The 19,043-nt window shown below is 38.2% G+C and overlaps 1 protein-coding gene across 6 annotated transcripts in view; it reads right to left on the bottom strand.

Annotated features, from left to right (window-relative positions):
- Positions 1–19,043, bottom strand: part of DPP6 (dipeptidyl peptidase like 6) — a 1,366,335-nt gene that overhangs the window by 645,773 nt on the left and 701,519 nt on the right. The gene's annotated exons all lie outside the window — the stretch shown is intronic.

The following is a 19,043-nucleotide window of genomic DNA, read 5'->3' on the forward strand; positions in this document are numbered from 1 at the left end:
CAGTAATGAGAGTGTGGATAAAAATTGTGATATGCCCCAGCCCCTCCCATAAAGAATGGTCCAGGGCTCTCTCAGTGTCTTCACAGGTCGAAGATGATCACCTGGAAACAGAAGGGCCCTAACTTAGCCTTCCCGAGCTTTTCAGGGCAGGCTCATTTTTATTCACTACAGACGAGCACCAGCTCTCACATCTCCCTTGTGTTTCGCCCCCATCTTCTGCTTTCTGCTTTTCTCCCTCTGCTCTTTCTCCCACATTAACTTCATCCACTTTCAGGGCTGAACTATTGCCTTTCAGCAAATTACTGCCAGATTTACATTTCAAGTACTGGCCCATCTCTGGTCCAGCTCAAATGTCTTATTCTCCAGCTTCCTAAGAATAAAAACAACAATTTGCATTCACCTAACAGACAAGGATGTAAAATGGATTTTCACATATATTACCCTGTTTCATGCTTCCTGAACATTTATATTTGATGCAACATTATCATCCTCATATTCAAATACCTAATCAGAACTCATCAAATTTCTTCCAAACTGGTTACTTTTACTGATTTAAACAGTTTCCATCAAATTTACAGATTCCCTAATCACTCAGGTTTAAAATCCAAGAATCCTTTTTAACCCACTTTTCCTACTTATTTTCTATTTCCAGCCAAAAGGAAGTTCTTATCCTTTCATCCTTCATGTGGTCTTCAGATACGCCATATTCTTTTTATTTCCCACTACCCTTGATGCTCTCCAACCTAAACTACTGAAAGGGACTCTTCACTGATTATACAAACTACGTTTGGTACTTGGCTGATAGTAACAGAGACCCCATATAAAGTGGTCTACACAGGATAGCAGTTTATTTTTCTTTCACATAACTAAATACGTGATAAGCAGACCAGGGCGTGTACTGTGGCATTGAAGGTATTTTTGATGTCCCCGTTCATTTCTGTCTCTCTACCCATTTTGCGGCCTTTATCCTAAGGTCACTTCATGTTCACTGCACTGTCCTGTTACCCTGCCCTGTAAGCAAGAAAGGGAAAGGGGGCCTTCCAACTGGGTCAGCCACCTTTTTAAGAACTTCCCCTAAGCCCAGCGAACAACTCCACAAGTTTTTCGAATGAGTAGATTACCGCCACAAACAAGTCATGATTCAGTTACTGATAAGAAAGGGAGGACATTTAAAATGGGTAGTAGCCAGGGAACTAGAAGTTCCCTTGTCTCTTCTCCATTACTTTAATAATTTATATATTTATTCAGTAGTTTAGGGGTTACAAATACAGAAAGAGAACACACAGTCCCTGCCTTGAAGAACTCTTTATCTGCCATGCAATAAGGTCATGTTTTATGCTAGTGAAAGCCCTCAACAGTTCCTTATAGCTACAGGTAGAATAAACTCCATTCTGTTGGGGTAGAATGCTCTTTCCTCTACTGTACCTATTTGGATACTTTATATATTTCAAGGCCCAGATCAAAACCTACTTTCTTCCAGGAAACTTTCCTTGACCATCTAGAGCTGTGCTGTCTAATACATAACATAACCACTGGCCACATGTGGCTACTAAGTACTTGAATTGTGGCTAGTACAAACTGAGACGTGCTGTGAGTGTAAAATTTGCAGTGGATTTGAAAACTCAGGAGAAAAAAAAAAGAATGTCCTGTGTGAGACCAAAGGAAGAGATGTTTATTTGGTGCAAAATCTATATTTTCTGTAGCACATCATATAACTGAACTTATATGGTCAGTTTATTCAAACACCATAATTACATGGAACTTTGAATAGGGAGTGAAATCTGGTTGGTTTATATAGATTTGTGTGAAGCCCTGATACATCCCAAAATAATTTGGGCAGAGAATAAAAATGTATTTGTCAAAATTGAAGAAGAGGGAAAGCCACCTAACTCTTTCTATGAAGCCAACATCACCCTAATACCAAAACCAGACAAAGATACTACAAAAAAAGAAAATTATAGACCAATTTCTTTAATGAATATAGACGCAAAAATCCTCAACAAAATACTCGCAAATCGAATCCAGCAGCATATTAAAAGAATTATACACCACGACCAGGTGGGATTTATTCCAGGTATGCAAGGCTGGTTCAACACAAGAAAATCAATTAATGTAATACACCACATCAATAAATCAAAGCAGAAGAACCACATGATCATCTTGATTGATGCAGAAAAGGCATTTGACAAAATTCAACATCCTTTCCTGATGAAAACACTTCAAAGGATAGGAATAGAAGGGAACTTTTTCAATATGATAAAAGCAATATATGAAAAACCCACAGCTAACATCACACTCAATGGGGAGAGACTGAAAGCTTTTCCTCTAAGATCAGGAACAAGATAGGGATGCCCACTATCACCATTGTTATTCAACATTGTGCTGGAAGTTCTAGCTAGAGCAATTAGGCAAGAAAAAGAAATAAAAGGCATCCAAATTGGAGAGGAAGAAGTAAAACTTTCACTATTTGCAGATGACATGATTCTATATGTAGGAAATCCAGAAAAATCTACAGCAAAGCTACTAGAACTAGTCAATGAATACAGCAAAGTAGCAGGCTACAAGATCAACACGCAAAAATCTGTAGTGTTCCTATACACCAGTAATGTGCAACAAGAGGAGGAAATCAAGAAAAAAATCCCATTTACAATAGCAACCAAAAGAATCAAGTATTTAGGAATAAACTTAACCAAGGACACAAAAGACCTTTACATAGAAAACTATAAGAAACTGCTAAAAGAAATTGAACAAGACCTAAAAAATGGAAGAACATACCGTGTTCATGGATTGGAAGACTAAATATAGTTAAGATGTCAATTTTACCTAAACTGATTAACAGATTCAATGCAATACCAATTCAAATCCCAACAACTTACTTTACAGAAATAGAAAAACCAATAACTAAATTTATTTGGAAGGGTAAGGTGCCCCGAATAGCCAAAAATATCTTGAGAAAGAGGAATGAAGTGGGAGGTCTCACACTACCTGACTTTGAAGCATATTACAAAGCTACAGTGCTTAAAACAGCACGGTACTGGCATAAGGACAGATATACCGACCAATGGAATCGAATTGAGCGTTCAGAAGTAGACCCTCGCATCTACGGACAACTGATCTTTGATAAGGCAGTGAAGCCGAAGCAACTGGGAAAGAGCAGCCTGTTCAATAAATGGTGTTTGGAGAACTGGATATCCATTTCCAAAAGAATGAAAGAAGATGTCCATCTCACACCTTATGACAAAATTAACTCAAAGTGGATCAAAGACCTAAACATTAGCACCAAGACCATAAAACTCTTAGAAGAAAATGTAGGGCAATATCTTAAAGATCTTGTGATAGGAGGTGGTTTCTTAGCCCTCACACCCAAGGCGCGAGCAACCAAAGAACAAACAGACAAATGAGATCTCCTCAAAATTAAACACTTTTGTACATCAAAGGACTTTGTCAGAAAAGTAAAAAGGCAATCTACACAATGCGAGATGATATTTGGAAACGACATATCAGATAAGGGTTTAATATCCCGAATATATAAAGGAATCCTGCATCTCAATAACAGAAAGACAATCCAATTAAAAAATGAGCAAAAGACATGAACAGACATTTTTCTGAAGAGGAAATACAAATGGCTCAAAAACATATGAAAAAATGCTCAACTTCACTGGCTATTAAGGAAATGCAAATCAAAACCACAATGAGATATCATCTCACACCTACGAGAATGGCCATTATCAAAAAAACAGAAAATGACAAGTGCTGGAGATGATGTGGAGAAAGAGGCACACTTATTCATTGTTGGTGGGAATGTACAATGGTGCAACCACTCTGGAAGACAGTGTGGAGGTTCCTCAGGAAGCTAAATATACATTTGCCATATGACCCAGCTATTCCATTGCTAGGTATATACTCAGAAGAATTGAAGCTTAAGACACAAACAGACATTTTGTAAACCAATGTTTATTGCAGCATTATTCACAACTGCCAAGAGATGGAAACAGCCCAAATGTCCATCAAAGGACGAGTGGATAAACAAACTGTGGTATATACACATGACGGAATATTATGCAGCTGTAAGACAGAACAAAGACATGGATCATGTAATAATGTGGATGAACCTTGAGGACATTATGTTGAGTGAAGTTAGCCAGAAACAAAAGGACAGATTCTGTATGGTCTCACTAATATGAACAGACATTAATGAACAAACTTTGGGAGTTAAAAGCTGACAACAACAGGTGACCAGGAGATAGAAAGAGGGGAGAGACTAGCCATTTGATGCTGAAGGACAACAGAATGTTTAGGATTGATTGCATAGATCCAGAAATAGATAGCATAATACTGTGTGATGGCAGCACAGTATTGTAAGTACACTGAACAAAGATATCTGTGAGTAAAGCTGAAAGAGGTGGGATAGGAGAATGTATGACACCAGAGGTAAAGATAGATGATAAAGACTGGGACTGTATAACGTGGCAAAAACTGGAGTGGCCAATGACTGTTACTAAATATACAAATATAAAAATGTTTTTGCATGTGGGAAAGCAAATGAATGTCAATCATGTAGAGAGTTGAAAAGGGGATGGTATTCAGGAAAAAACATAATCAAAGCAAACTGGAGTCTATGGTCAACAGTAACATTGTAATATACCTCCATTAAATGTAACAAAGGCAATATGCCAATGCTAAATGTATATGAGAGGGGGATATAGGGGAGGAATATGGGATTCTTGGTAGTGGTGTTATTTGCTGTCCTTACTAGTATATTGTATTGTATGACATTATTTTTCTTTTTATCATTTTTTTCTTATTGCTAAAAAAAAAAAAACAATTTTTCTTGTAGTAATCAATATGTTCAAGTGCTGATTGTGGTGATAAATGTACAACTTTATGATGATACCATGAACAACTGATTGTACACTGTGGATAAATGTATGGTATGTGAATATAACTATAAAATTGTAGGAAAATATATATATAGGAGTAAAAGTGTTGGAGAAAACGTGGTGAGAGGGATGATGCCTCACCAATATGGACTAACTACAATGTGTAAACTCAGAATTGAATCTTAGAACATAGCCTAACGTGGACATAATAATTGTAATAGTCCCTAGATTGTAAGCTCTTACAGCAGTTAACTCTATCCCTGAATTGTAATGCCTATCTCTAAACTTTGAGATGCTGATCCCCTAGCGTATAACCTGATTGGTCTCTGCAACAATGCATATCTCTGAGACACCTGAAACTCAGAGCTAGAGCTCGGCAGATATGAATGTCAGTATTAGTGTATACAGCCACTGTCAAAAAAAAAAGCTGAAAAAGAGCCCAGACTTCAATTAGTGATATGAATGAAGCAGGTCTGGTTAAGACCAGGGCAAGCCAGGCCAAAGGGTAAAGGTTGAAACTGATTGTGTTTTAAAACTTCAACTTCCATATGAGACCAAGGGAAGAGATATCTATTTGGTACAGGATATAAATTTTCTAAACGGTACAACTCTACAGTCGATTTGTTCAAACACCACTATTTCATAGAACTTTGAATAGGAAGTGCGATACGGTAGGTTAGTATAGGCTGGAGTGAAATAGTGACACATCCCAGAGTAATTTGGGCAGATAATAAAAAATATATTTACAGCCTCCCCCTCCCCAGCCCCGAGGATCTGGGGGAAGGTGTGGATGTGCTGGACATCCTCACCTGGACTGGTGTTGACGTTGTCAGAAACATTGGGACTGGCGGTTTGATGTGCTGAGCCCTCGAGCATGGGACTTGCCCTTATGAAGCTTGTTACTGCAAAGGAGAGTCTAAACTTGCATGTAATTGTGCCTAAGAGTTTCCCCCTGAGTACCTCTTTGTTGCTCAGATGTGGCCCTCTCTCTCTCTAACTGAGCCATCTCGACAGGTGAACTTGCTGCCCTCCCCCCTCCGTGGGACCTGACTCCCAGGGTTGTAAATCTCCCTGGAAATGCAGAATGTGACTCCTGGGGATGAATGTGGACCCAGCATCGTGGGACTGAGAGTATCTTCTTGACCAAAAGTGGGATGCAAAATGAGACAAAATAGTCTCAGTGGCTGAGAGATTTCAAATGGAGTCGAGAGGTCACTCTGGTGGACATTCTTATCCACTATATAGATAACACCTCTTAGGTTTTAATGTATTGGAATAGCTAGAAGTAAATACCTGAAACTACCAAACTCCAACCCAGCAGTCTGGACTCCTGAAGACAATTATATAATAATGTAGATTACAAGGGGTGACAGTGTGATTGTGAAGACCTTGTGGATCACATCCCCTTTATCTAGTGTATGGATGAGTAGAAAAATGGGATTAAAACTAAAGGAAAAATGGGGTGGGATGGGGGAATGATTTGGGTGTTCTTTATTCACTTTTATTTTTCATTCTTGTTCTGGTTCTTTCTGATGTAAGGAAAATGTTCACAGATAGATTGTGGTGATGAACGCATAACTATGTTATCATACTGTGGACAGTGGATTGTATACCATGGATGATTGTATGGTGTGTGAATGTATTTCAATAAAACTGAATTAAGAAAAAAATGTATTTGTGAACCCCCTTGAGGGACTAGGAAAAAATGTGGAAATATTAAACTTCCCCACCTGGGGAGTTCCTGATATTCTCACAAGCACTGGGGACTCCCAATTTAGAAGGTCAAATCTTGGGGCTTGCCCTTATGAATCTTGTTACTGCAAAGGAGAGGCTAAGCCTACTTATAATTGTATCTAAGAGTCAACTCCAGAGAACCTCTTTTGTTGCTCAGATGTGGCCTCTCTTTCTAAGCCAACTCTGCAGGTAAACTCACTGCCCTCCCTCCTCCCACCTACGTGGGACATGACTCCCAGGGATGAGCCTGGACCCATCATTGTGGGGTTGAGGAAGCCTTCTGGACCAAAATGGGGAAGAGAAATAAAACAAAATAAAGTTTCAGTGGCTGAGAGATTTCAAATGGAGTCGAGAGGTCATTCTAGAGGTTATTCTTATGTGTTATACAGATATCCCTTTTTAGTTTTTGGTGCATTAGAATAGCTAGAAGGAATTATCTGCAACTATGTTGAATTGCAACCCAGTAGGCTTAATTCTTGAAAACAACTGTATAACTATATAGCTATATGGTGTGACTCTGTGATTGTGAAAACCTTGTGACTCAACCTTCCTTTATCCAGTGTATGCACAGAAAAGTAGAAAAATGGGGACAAAAATTAAATGAATGATAGGGGAGATGGGATGTTTTGGGTGTTCTTTTTTACTTTAATTTTTTTGGGTGGGGGAGCAATGAAAATGTTCAAAAATTGATTGTGGTGATGAATGCACAACTATATGATGGTACTGTGAACAACTGTACACTGTGGATGACTGTATGGTAAGTGAACATATATAAACAAAACTGAATTTTAAAAAAGAATGTCAAATATCTCATTAATAGTTTTTATGTTTACTACACTTCAAAATGATAACATTTTGGATATATTGGGTTACATAAACATATTATTAAAATTGGGTTCTCTGGTTTATTTTTATTTATTATGTGGTTTCTAGAAAACTTAAAAATTACTTTCCTAGCACACATTTTGATTGGACAGTGCTGCTCTAGACCACAGCAGTCCCTTCATCTTTTGAACGTTTCCACAATACTCAGATGACATTTAATAACACAGTGATTTAAGATATGAATACATAAACTTATTTCTCTGTATCAAATGCAAGCTCCTTGAAGGCTGGATTTGTGTGTGATCCACGTCTGATTCCTCCACAGAGCCTGTCAAGGTATCATATAAATAACCAAGGCTCATAAGGACCTTTATCAGGAATGAATGAACAGTCGCCTACCCTCCAAAGCTATGTTCCTACCCACATCACTTAGAATTTTCCAAACTTCCACACATTTGTGCTTTAAATCAAGCTTTTCCCTTTCTTGCTGCTTCCTTCTCCACCTATCAAAATCTAACTTATCCTTTAAGTCCCAGATCAAATGTCTGTCCATTCTTCTGTGAAGTCATCCTCATATTCTTTAGAGGAAGTAGCTGCGGTCTTGTCTCTATTACCATAGCACTTGTTGGTAGTCTTACAGCGTTTATCTGCCTGACTTTTATTTTACTTAATACTCCTCTACCAGATCTGCCTGCCTTCCTTTCAATGACAGAGACAATGCTGTGCTCATCTTTGCATCCTCAGAACAATAATTTATTTATGACACCATTAGTCAAATGGAACTGAATTCCATTCTTGCCAATTTCCTGATTGTCCATGTGAAAAATTCACAAATAATTATTTTTTACTCTACTTCCAGAAAGTGACTAAAATTCTAATTCTGACCTTTACTAATACACATGTTTTTCCTGCACTCATGTTTTGAGATGGAGAAAATTTTACAGGGGCCTTTTGAAACGCTAAAGCCATATAAGGTATCATTCAGATGAGCACGGCTGACTGTAACTGATTCGGCTGTAACTCACACATGCCGAACATATTAGGAGGTTTATTATTTTCTAAAAAAAACACCCCTCTCACAACAGTCTCCTGGAGGCAAGCCATAAACACAGTTCCAGGTTTTTACTATGGTGCTGACAATTCACAGTTCAGCATATCAAGCAGGTATTAATTCAATTGTGCCTGTGAATCAAGTGGTTGCCTATTTAATTGGAAAACTCAACATCTCTTCACACAGACATCAAAAAATGAAACAAGCATAAAATATATAAAATCCTTCCTTGTTGGTCTCAGTTTCATGGCATTTTTTTACCAGGACTCTTCCATTTACTACTCTTAGCTTCTTTGCTCTTCCATCTTCTGCCAACTTAGAAGATGGCATTAATGAGATATATTCTCTTGCACTGAGCTAACACTTGGCTGAAACAAATAATACTCTTTATACCATCGCCTATCATTCACAGATAATGACATTTTCCCCAAATCCTGAAAAATATGGAGTAGAATAGGTATTCTGTAATGTTAATGACATAATAAGAACTAATCACATTTGTTAACTTGTCATGATCCTTTTACTTTCTGTAATTTTAGGGACGTTCAGTCAAGTACTGAAATAAGTTAGAGCGATTACAGAAAATGACTGTTAACTGCTAGAGAAGAAGAATGGGGAATGAGTGGGAAACAGAGCAAAGTAATGTTTCCAGAAACTGTTTTTTCAATCTTTACCAAATTATTAAGACGATTATCCCCTTGTTTAATCTCCACTCTACAATTTTTAGACATACTGTCGGAAGTATTTACTGTGCAAAACTCACAAGAGCATGTCTCTTTCATCTTCTACATTCCAAAAGTCTAAAGTGATTTCTTTATTTGCTTTGGGTTCGGGTGTGTTTCTATGATACTATCCTTTAAATCACTGGATATTTCATCACTTACATTCTATTTTAATCATAGAGGATGTTCACTGAGAAAAAAAAATAACATTGGAGAGCTCAGGTCTAGGAAGTAGTTTTAAATTTAATTAAGACTTTCTTTTATTTGGAGATTTTGATTAAAACCTGTAAGGCTTTTTAAAAAATAATATTTTAGTCCAATTATAATCATTTATAAATATAAAACCAAACTATTGCTAAGTTGGCCATTAGGTAAAGAAAATTCTGTTTCAAGAATAGCATCCTGCTATTTTCAGATCACTTTGTAAAATTAATATAAGCTTCTTTTATTTCAGAAGCTCAAAAAGGAAGGTTAATTCATTATACTGCTTTTTGAGTGTTACATATGTCTCACTTTAAAATTCCATCTGTTAGGAGAACTCTGAAACAGCAGAACTTGTAGGTGAAAACTGAGAGACTCAAGTTTCATAAAACCTCTTCTACTTTTGAATGTACTTAACTCTACAGTTCTTCAAACCCTAAAAAAGGCAACGTCCCCAAATACCAACAAGTGATTTTGAGGCTTTCAAAGGAACTTCATAGTCTATCAAAGTCCATTTGCCTCAGAGGGCTTAATTATGTGTATATTTCTTTATGACTATGCCAGGATTTATTGGCAGGGGGTGGTTCATTCCACAAGTTGGCTCTCTTCTTGCTGACAATTAACGGATGAGCCATTACAGGAAAAACAAAAGAAAACTACTTAGTCATAAACATCCCATTCTTATGTTAACAAGCTCTTTTCCCTCTAATAGGCTCATAGTCTACAAACACCTGTTATCTTTGTCAGTAAAATACCCATTCTTCTAATTCTGTCCTTCAGTTTGGCAGCATTTGAATGGGACAAAATAAAAATGATAATTTATTTCTAGCAATGTTCATGTAGAAGAAGAGATAAGCATATTTATATGTATACAGACTGAACACCAAAACACTAATTAAGTAAATTTAGTTTTCCCTTTAATCAGACTTCAGGTAATTAGCTGTCAGCTATGTTAAATTATAGTTTATTCCATTTTTATAACATGCTTTGGTCAAATAAAGATTATGCTTTAATGGCCAGATTTAGTTGCTAATTTTTCATGCACATGAAAGGATTTGCAAATATTATCACTGGAATCTTTTAATGTTCTGAAAACTAATTTCTGCCTAAAGCATCACTCTTAAAACAAACAGTTTCACCCAAGGCTAGGGAATATTTGTCAAATCTTTTCCATTTCATACACACCCATTGGATTCTCAAAGCCCAGGGTAAGAGTTTCTAGTGTCCTATGAATGTGTACTAAACCCAAGTCAACACTGGAAGGATAATGCTGAAATACTTCTTTATTTTACATGACTTGACTGCGCGAAATAATTCAAATAAATTGCATTTTGCTAAAAGCACAATTCGAGGTAGAGTAGCATCGCAAGGATATTTTAATGATGCATATTGTGCTTTAAATGGAATTTGCTTAAGTGAAGGGTGGTGGTTCTTGCATTATATTTCTTACATTTTTAAAAAGAAGGGGTACAGGAAAGGGAGAAATGAGGGGAAAACATTTTTCTTCAGGTGAAAGCATGGGAGGCATGCTTTAGAAAAGAGAATCATGTGCGTGGAATTTTGCTAAGAAAGTCTCCTTGAATACAGATGACTGGGGATTAAAGGAGAAGACACGAGTTCTTGAACAAGGACAGAGCAGTGTCCTGCCCCATCCACCTTCCATCAGCCTTGTCTTCACCCATGTCATGGTTCTTTTAAAAAAAAGGCATTATAATAGAAAAGCAAAGCAGTGTGACATATTTATGAAATCTTTTCCTGCAGTGGACAGGTCCACTGATACAAGAGATAACAACCCTACTCATACATTGGTGTGACTTCAGACTTGAGATGGAATTACAGAGCTGGCAGAGACTTACACACATTGTCTGAAAATTAAAAAAAAAAAAGGAAATAAAATGATTGGCTATCAAGTTCAGTGCCATGGAATAAAGCTGCCCACACACTTTTGAAGATACAGCAAAATGAACATATGCTTTGGAGATGGGCAACTTGGTTTGGAGCATGCCTCTACCATTTATTAGCTATGTGCCTTTGGGAAATTTGCATAATATTTTTGATCCTTGGTTTTCTCATCTGTAAAATCAGTATTCCGCCAAATGCCAGGCAGTGATCAAACATGGTAAAGCTATAAGGCCTTGCATTCAGGAAATACTGAAGCATTCATTCCCTTCCTCTTTTAAGAATATTTAAACCTCTTTCATTTTAGAAATCTACAACATCTTTGTCCCAGATGCAAATATACCTCAAGTCATTTTCAGCAAAACTGAATAATTCAGATACATCTCAATTAGTAGCAAGGTGGGTTTAAAACAGCATTTTCCAAGTCAAAAGATGTCAATATTGGCCATTTGATGCCATTTATGCCATCTTAGTTTCTTTGCTAAGTCAATTATTGGCTATCCTAAAACTAGGCTCACTGATCATTTCTGAGGCTGGGGCTTACCCTAAGAGCCACAACAGGACTGGTTTGCCATTTCAGTACCGCTAACAACACTAAAGTAGTGCGGTCCTTAACTTTTAACAAGTGGATGCTAATTCTGCTGTCATTTAGGATCACACTTTGGAACGAAAAAGTGTCATTCATTTATGGTTCCCTTAAATCAAAATATTCAGCATGCAGTTCTTGAAGATTAAAAGGTACAGAGGCCCTTGGATGTTCACATCAATTCCTGGGTAAGAAACATTAACTGCTCTGTCAACTTGCCAATTCTGCTGGTTTGCCTCTAGAAAAAGAGCTTTTAAGTGTTGACTCTTTCAGATATTTTCCAAAGCCTCTGCCCTAAGAATTAACCACTACATCCCCAATTCAATGAAGGGATCCTAACACTTCAGTGGGGACACGCTAACATTGCTTTTGAAATCCGGTCACTTTGATAAAATATAAAACTTCAGAACCCTAAAGAGAACAGACTGGACAAAACCCATTGATTCCACATGCTCCTTCTCTACAACACCCAAATATATGAGGTCCTCAATCCTGTCTCTCCATCTGATCACAGCTAGCCTCCTGGCTTAAATCCTGCTGCTGGTCTTACCCATTCTACCTCAGAGTACTTGGGATGGTCATCAATTCAGACTGGCATTCCTAACGCCTTCTCTTTCTGCTATTGGAGCTCTTTCAGATAATCTGGAATCTGACCCTAACTGGCTATCGGACTATGCTAGTTATTAGATCCGTTAGCTTGCAGCTAACCAGAACTGAACCCCATTTCTAACTATCCAAGCTACAATATCTTTTCTTCATCAGCTTCAATTACTAAATAATTAGCCACATACATTTCTGGTTGTGCCAACTTTTTTTCTCCCTCTGATAAGAAAAGAATCACCTCTGATTCGGGGTCTGAGGTAACTCCATCACCCACATGACACAAGCATTGCCTCAAGTTCATAGTTCCTGACATGGGTAAATGGCTACACATTTCTCATGGAATGTCTGTTCCAATGACTTCTCATAAATATGACACCCTGCACTAAAAATGTTTCCTATAATTGGTTCTAAATTTATTGCCTTTTTAATTTCAGCGGTCATCCTCATATATTTATATTACAGGAGAAGGCAACCAAGGAGGAGCCAGTCATCTTAGCAAGTCTGCAATACAGAAATTGATGCAGTCTTAAATCTCAGCAAAGAAAAAAGTGGAAAAAAAAACAAGACAATGAGTAAACATAAGGAAAAAAATTAATAAAAATAGAACATTTTCATACTTTGAAAGGAGAATGCTGCTTTCCAGAGAAAGAAAAGCTTACATCTGGGCTTCAGTTTAGCAGTGGGTGGGGGAAGGCAAATCCTGACCTGCAATGAGTGGTTTCTCCTATTGTACCTGCCTCTGGCTCTTTCCATCAGATCTAAGTATAGAGAATGTTAGAAAGGCACCTACAATTGTGGGTTTCATTGCTAAAACCTGAACAAATGGAATCCTTTAAATGATTTATGTTTCTGAGTTCTCCAAAACTACCTCCTCTATTTGAACTACAGTCACCGCAGAAAGGTAAGAGAGAGCCAGAGAACTGATGTTGATAATCTAACCCAAAAGAAAAGACGTGAAGAACTGTCTCTTCTTTGTAACATCTTCACTGTTTATTTCCCCAATTTAAAAACTCTATTTGGTATCTTTTATAAAAATGTTTTTTGATGTTTTCGAAATACCAAAAGGAGGATTATTGTACAGTGATCTATTAGAATGTGGATTGAATTATATTTAAGTGTGACACATCACTAAATAATATAATAGCTTAAGAAACCAGTGTCTGTGCTAACAGCCTTTAATTCATTCATTAGAGAATGCCACTTTTATGTGCATATAACAAGAAATTAAAAGAAGTCCAAATATTATAAGGAAAGGAAGCATCAAAGAAACATGTTCTTTTAAAACATCATAATCACACATCCGCAGCCACCAAAGGCAGAACCCTGCATTCTATAGTGGTCATGGGCTTTCTACTCAGTTTCCAGGTTCAGTTCTTCCTAGATCTTGGTAGCTATGAGACTTCAAGCAAGTTATTTGAACTGCCTGACCCCCAATTTCCTCAATTGCAAGGTGGATATAAAAATAGTGACAACACCATTGTATTAAATGAGATAAAATATGTTAAGCACTTTTCACAAAAAAATTGGCACCCACATGATAAATTCATATCAGCTACTGCCGTTGTCACAAATACTTCTGTATTCCATAGCTACCAAGTGATCGGACACATTAAAAAATATATGCTTTTAAACCTAGAGATCATATGACATCAGCAGTCTGGGTCTCTGACTGTTAAAGACACAATAAAATGTACAGCACGAAGGTCACAGAAATAAGTTATTCACTATAGCCAGTGAACAAGGAAATCTGAGTGAAAGTCAAGAGAATTAAGTACATTTCTGCAAGATGGAAATATGATGAGTCAAAAGCTCGGAGCACAGAGAAAGGGGAGAACTAAAGAAACCCAAATAAGTATCTATGGGGCTGAGCTGACTGGGAAGTGCTGGGGGATTCTTGATTTATTTCACTGTTAAACTGCTTATGCATTGCAATATGCTCACAGAATATAAAAAACATTAGTGTTTACAGAATATCAATTTTTTCTCATTCAAGCATTAAAGACTTTTTTCCAACTCTCCATATAATGCAGATTAATTAAAATCTATCAAATATCCTTTTATAACTGACAAACACTAGCAATTGATCTTTACACATCAATCTTGATGGATCTACTAAAATGGTTCCAAAGAAAACTGATGTTGTGCTTATAATGGTCAGCCACATTAAATTACTGACCACATAACAGTAGGGCAAGCTTACAAGATACATCCTAGGGAAATTAATATATATCATTTTTTACACCAAAAACTGGCTACTTCTATTTTAATTTACAAGATGCAAAGATCCTAATCTACTGCAATGAAAAAATTACAAACTCATTTGATGGAGACTGAATTTTAGATGATCTATTTATATTAATTGCTCAACAAATTGTTGAATTCAAATGGACTTTTATGAAGGGCATGTCAGCTGACTGTAAGAAGAAGCTTCTTGGACTTGTGGGAAGTGCGGGTTTTTCTATCTTGTGGGTTCTTGATGAAAGGCCACTTACTAAATATCAGTTCCACTGAGAGCTCTCTCAAGCCCTTCTCTCCATGGGCACAGGGAGCCAGCCAGCCCTTCCCCACTACTACTACTACTACAGATCCATCAGACAAACTATTGAATTAAGAACAAACTGCATTCCAAATAAACAAACTGGATTCCTCTTTCACTGCCTCTTGTCACTATCGTCTATGTTTTGTTTCCTGGGAAATTCTGAATGAGATGCATTTTCAATGCATGGCGCACACTGCTTTATACATCTCAAAGACAAAAAGGAAGCAGAATGTTTTATTAAATCACATTCCCCACACCCTGTGCATGTTTACTATGTTGGCAGTGACCATCAATGACCCAGCAATCAAGCACTTTATTTAAAAGGAAACAAATCATCAGGTCTGTTCACATCCAGTGCAAGTTTAGAAATGTGAGGTTTATGTAGCAACTTTGGATGCCTAATAATCTGAGAGAGAGAAATTGGCACTGATACTTTGGTAGAACAGTGAGCCGGGCTCAGTAAGAAAGCGAAATGGATGAATGTTGAAATGAATGAGGGCAGTACCGTGCCACTTCAGCAAAAGACTCTGCAAAGATTTGCTTTCCGGTCATGTTAAACAAAACAAAACAAAACAAAGCAAACAAAAAACAAACAAAAAAAAGACAAGAGTGAGTCTGGAGAGAGGTGCAAAGTTACTGAATAAGTGTTAAAGGGTGATATTCGGCTCTATTCAATGGGGCTTCTGCTGATTAAAGGGCCCAGACATTTGTGAAGGAGTGATAAAATGGAAACATCACCATCGGGCTTTCTGAGGCCTAAGGAGGTAACAACTGAGATGAGATGAATCCAAGCACACTCATTCAAAAGGCTGTCCTTAAAGATGGTACAGAATATTGGTCCTAAACGAAATACCCAGACTCTTGCTGATTGCTTATCCTTCTGATGGGGGTGGAAGCATGTTTAAATCATTCAAACACTGTAAATGCCCGACACTTTCACTTCGTTGTGTATGTTCAGATTTGAAATTTTTAGGTTTTTCTGAGATCATTTTTTTCCTCATGCTTTAGAACAGGTTTTATTATCCTACAGATATTTGCTTTCATATTACAAAAGCAGCATTCTTTATGCATTCGAAAAAGGCCTCTCCGATAATACATCACAGGGTTTCTGGGACATAAGGATTCTCAGAAAAAGGCTTCTGGGACCTGATAGAGAATCCTCAAGAAAGACAGCTTTCCTGGAATCAAACTATGCTTACAGAGCCCTTCAAACAAACTTCAGCAACTTCTAACTTTGTCATCCACTTTCTCTGTGACATCTTGGTGCAGAATCTCATTTTAGGAAGGAAAGAATTTAAATCTGGGCTAAAAATAAGCAAAATGGCATATGGAAAATATCTTCCAGAAGGTAAGGTGAATATGTGCTTAGTGAGAAACGCAGTCCATGGAGGAACCCACCCAGACTATCAGGATTGAGAATGGAAGAGGTGTATGCTCAATATGGTCCAAAAGCCCCTCTTCCCAGCAACTGCAATCACTTTCCAGCTGGTGCTTAAAATTCTCCTCTTATCTGCTTCCTCCCTAGGCTTCAGCCTTTGTTCCTACTGAAATGCAAACATTGCTGAAAGGGGTGACTTCCTCTAGTCCTTTTCCCCTTGTGGAAGGGTCTCTTCTGATCCTTTCCTGAGCACAGGGTCTGATGAAACCTGCCTGGGAATAAATTCAGCAGGCACTGGATGTCCACCTATGGCGGGAAATTGAGAGTCCCTTGAGCTCTATGAAAATTCAGAAATATTAGCCTCAACCTATTTCATAATTTACAATTGAGTCTGGTACAATTATATTTACTGTGTGGATAGTACCTTGCCAACAGTTCTCCACTTTAGAAAATGTTGCCTAAATAATTCATATCCTGGGCATGTACCACTATCATTAATAAAGAATCGGCACATTCTTTTCTTCCGTTACAAAATTGAAAACTACTTAATGCTTTGCAACTAAAAGTTCCACCTCAGTTTATTTTAAATTTATGATTTAAAAAAAAAACAAAAAACAAAAAACTAGAAATACTTTGGGAGAGGATTGCAGAAATCATGTGCAGAAGTGTGTGAGAACCATCCTGGCTTGGGTAATTTGTACAAACTAGGACATTATTTATAGGAGATGGTATAAGCTGTGTCCTGGCCTCACAGTTCAGCATCGCTAAATGCGACTTTCCCTCATTCGGCCACCCTTGAAGAGTTAGCTTGGCTTCAACTTTGAAATGAAGAGAGTTGCTGAACCAAATCTCAGGAGTGATCTATTTGTCTATACCTGGGATATTCTGAAAGGATATCTGAAACATGTGACATGCATCTTTCCTATCCTAGTTCCTCCGGCACCCACTCCCCTGTTAATATCCCTGGATACCCAAAATCAAGTGGGAGCTCTTTCCAGCCTTCAAATGCCACCTCCAGCTGATTACTTCTCTAAAAAGGAAGTTACGAAGCCATCTTCTTTAGTGCCATATGGGTTCAAGTGCGCAGGACACGCCCAGCGCTCCAAAGGGTGGCCCGGCCCCGCATGGATCCAACCCATTCACAGCCCACCCTCACTGGTAATCTGCCTGGCCATGACGGGCTGAATGGTGTCCCCCAAACAGCTATGTTCAAATCCTAACCCCTGTTCCTGTGAACATGACCTTATTTGGAAATAGGATCTTTGACTATGTAATTAATAAAGAAGAGGCCAAACTGGGTTGGGATGGGCCCTAATCCAATATGACTGAGGTCCTTTAAGAGGAGGGAAATTTGATGACAGCGACAGAGAGATGAAAGCTGAATGCCACTGATGAGGGATGCAGAGATGGGAGGGCTGCAGCTGCAAGCCAAGGAATGTCAAGGGTGGCTAGAAAACTACCAGCTGCTAAGAAGAGGCAAGGAGAGATCCCTCTTAGAGTCTTTGGAGGTGACCTGACCCTGCCAACACCTTGATTTCAGACTTTCAGCCTCCAGAACTGTGAGAGAATACAATTCTGTTGTTTAAGCCACCCAGTTTGTGGTACTTTGTTCCAGCTGCCCAAGGAAACCGAGGCAGGCCCCCTCTCTGCCTCCTACTTCTTCTGCAACTTTAATCACTGCCCTTCCCTACCTCCCTCTAATCTATCAAATCCTGTGTGGGCACTCTTCCATGATACTTCCCTGACTCATCCAGCCCAGAATGATTTTTTTTTTCCCAGTGCTGCATGGTGTTGGCTTTAGGTTTGAATGACATACATTTCAGAAATGACTATAAGCTCTATCTTGAATCCTACTCCAAAGTGTGGAGTGGGTGTTCTGTTTAACACCCTTGTGATGATGGTGTGCGCTGTGGTGTGTAAAGCAACGTTGACACTGAAGTGGAGAAAGATGTCACACTGCAGTGAAAAGCCCAGACAGTCAGTATTACAAGCAGCCTGCAGCGTCCTGCAAGTGGCAGCTCCAGGAGGAACAGCCTCAAGATGTTCTCTCCTGGCACTTGTTGCCTTTACCACTCATTCGACACTTGTCACGGAGGCAATATGGAGCAAGAGCCCTCCAGGGAGAACTGAGAAACGTGTTCAGTCCCAACTCTGCCATTTAGTAATCTTAGACAAGACACTTCACATCTTTTGGTTACAATTCTAACTTCTATCAAGTAAAGAGACTGGGTTGTGGATCATTTCAAGTTTCTTCTGGGTTCCTTAGTCTGTACTGTGAGAGAGTTTATATAGTTAGCTCTCTTTTATATGTGCATACAGGGACAGGATCTCCATGCAAGCAATTTGAGACAAAAACGCTTTTTATGTTTTCTTAAATCCCACAGAGCACATCACTAAAAGCCATCAACATGGTAAACTGTGTAAGCCTTATTAATGTACCAATTAGCATTTTCCCACAAATACCTGTAGAATTCCAAATTTGAATACAAAGCACAAATCACTTTTACAAAGCCTGAATTCTGGGTCAGCTTACATCCTTTAAACTACTGTGTGGCAAACATCATTTAGATTATTGCAATGCTAGCCCACTGTATTTGGATTAGGCCATCTAATTTCAAATTACTG

The sequence above is a fragment of the Choloepus didactylus genome, chromosome 5, assembly GCF_015220235.1.
Source record: "Choloepus didactylus isolate mChoDid1 chromosome 5, mChoDid1.pri, whole genome shotgun sequence".
In the NCBI taxonomy this organism is placed as follows: Eukaryota; Metazoa; Chordata; class Mammalia; order Pilosa; family Megalonychidae; genus Choloepus; species Choloepus didactylus.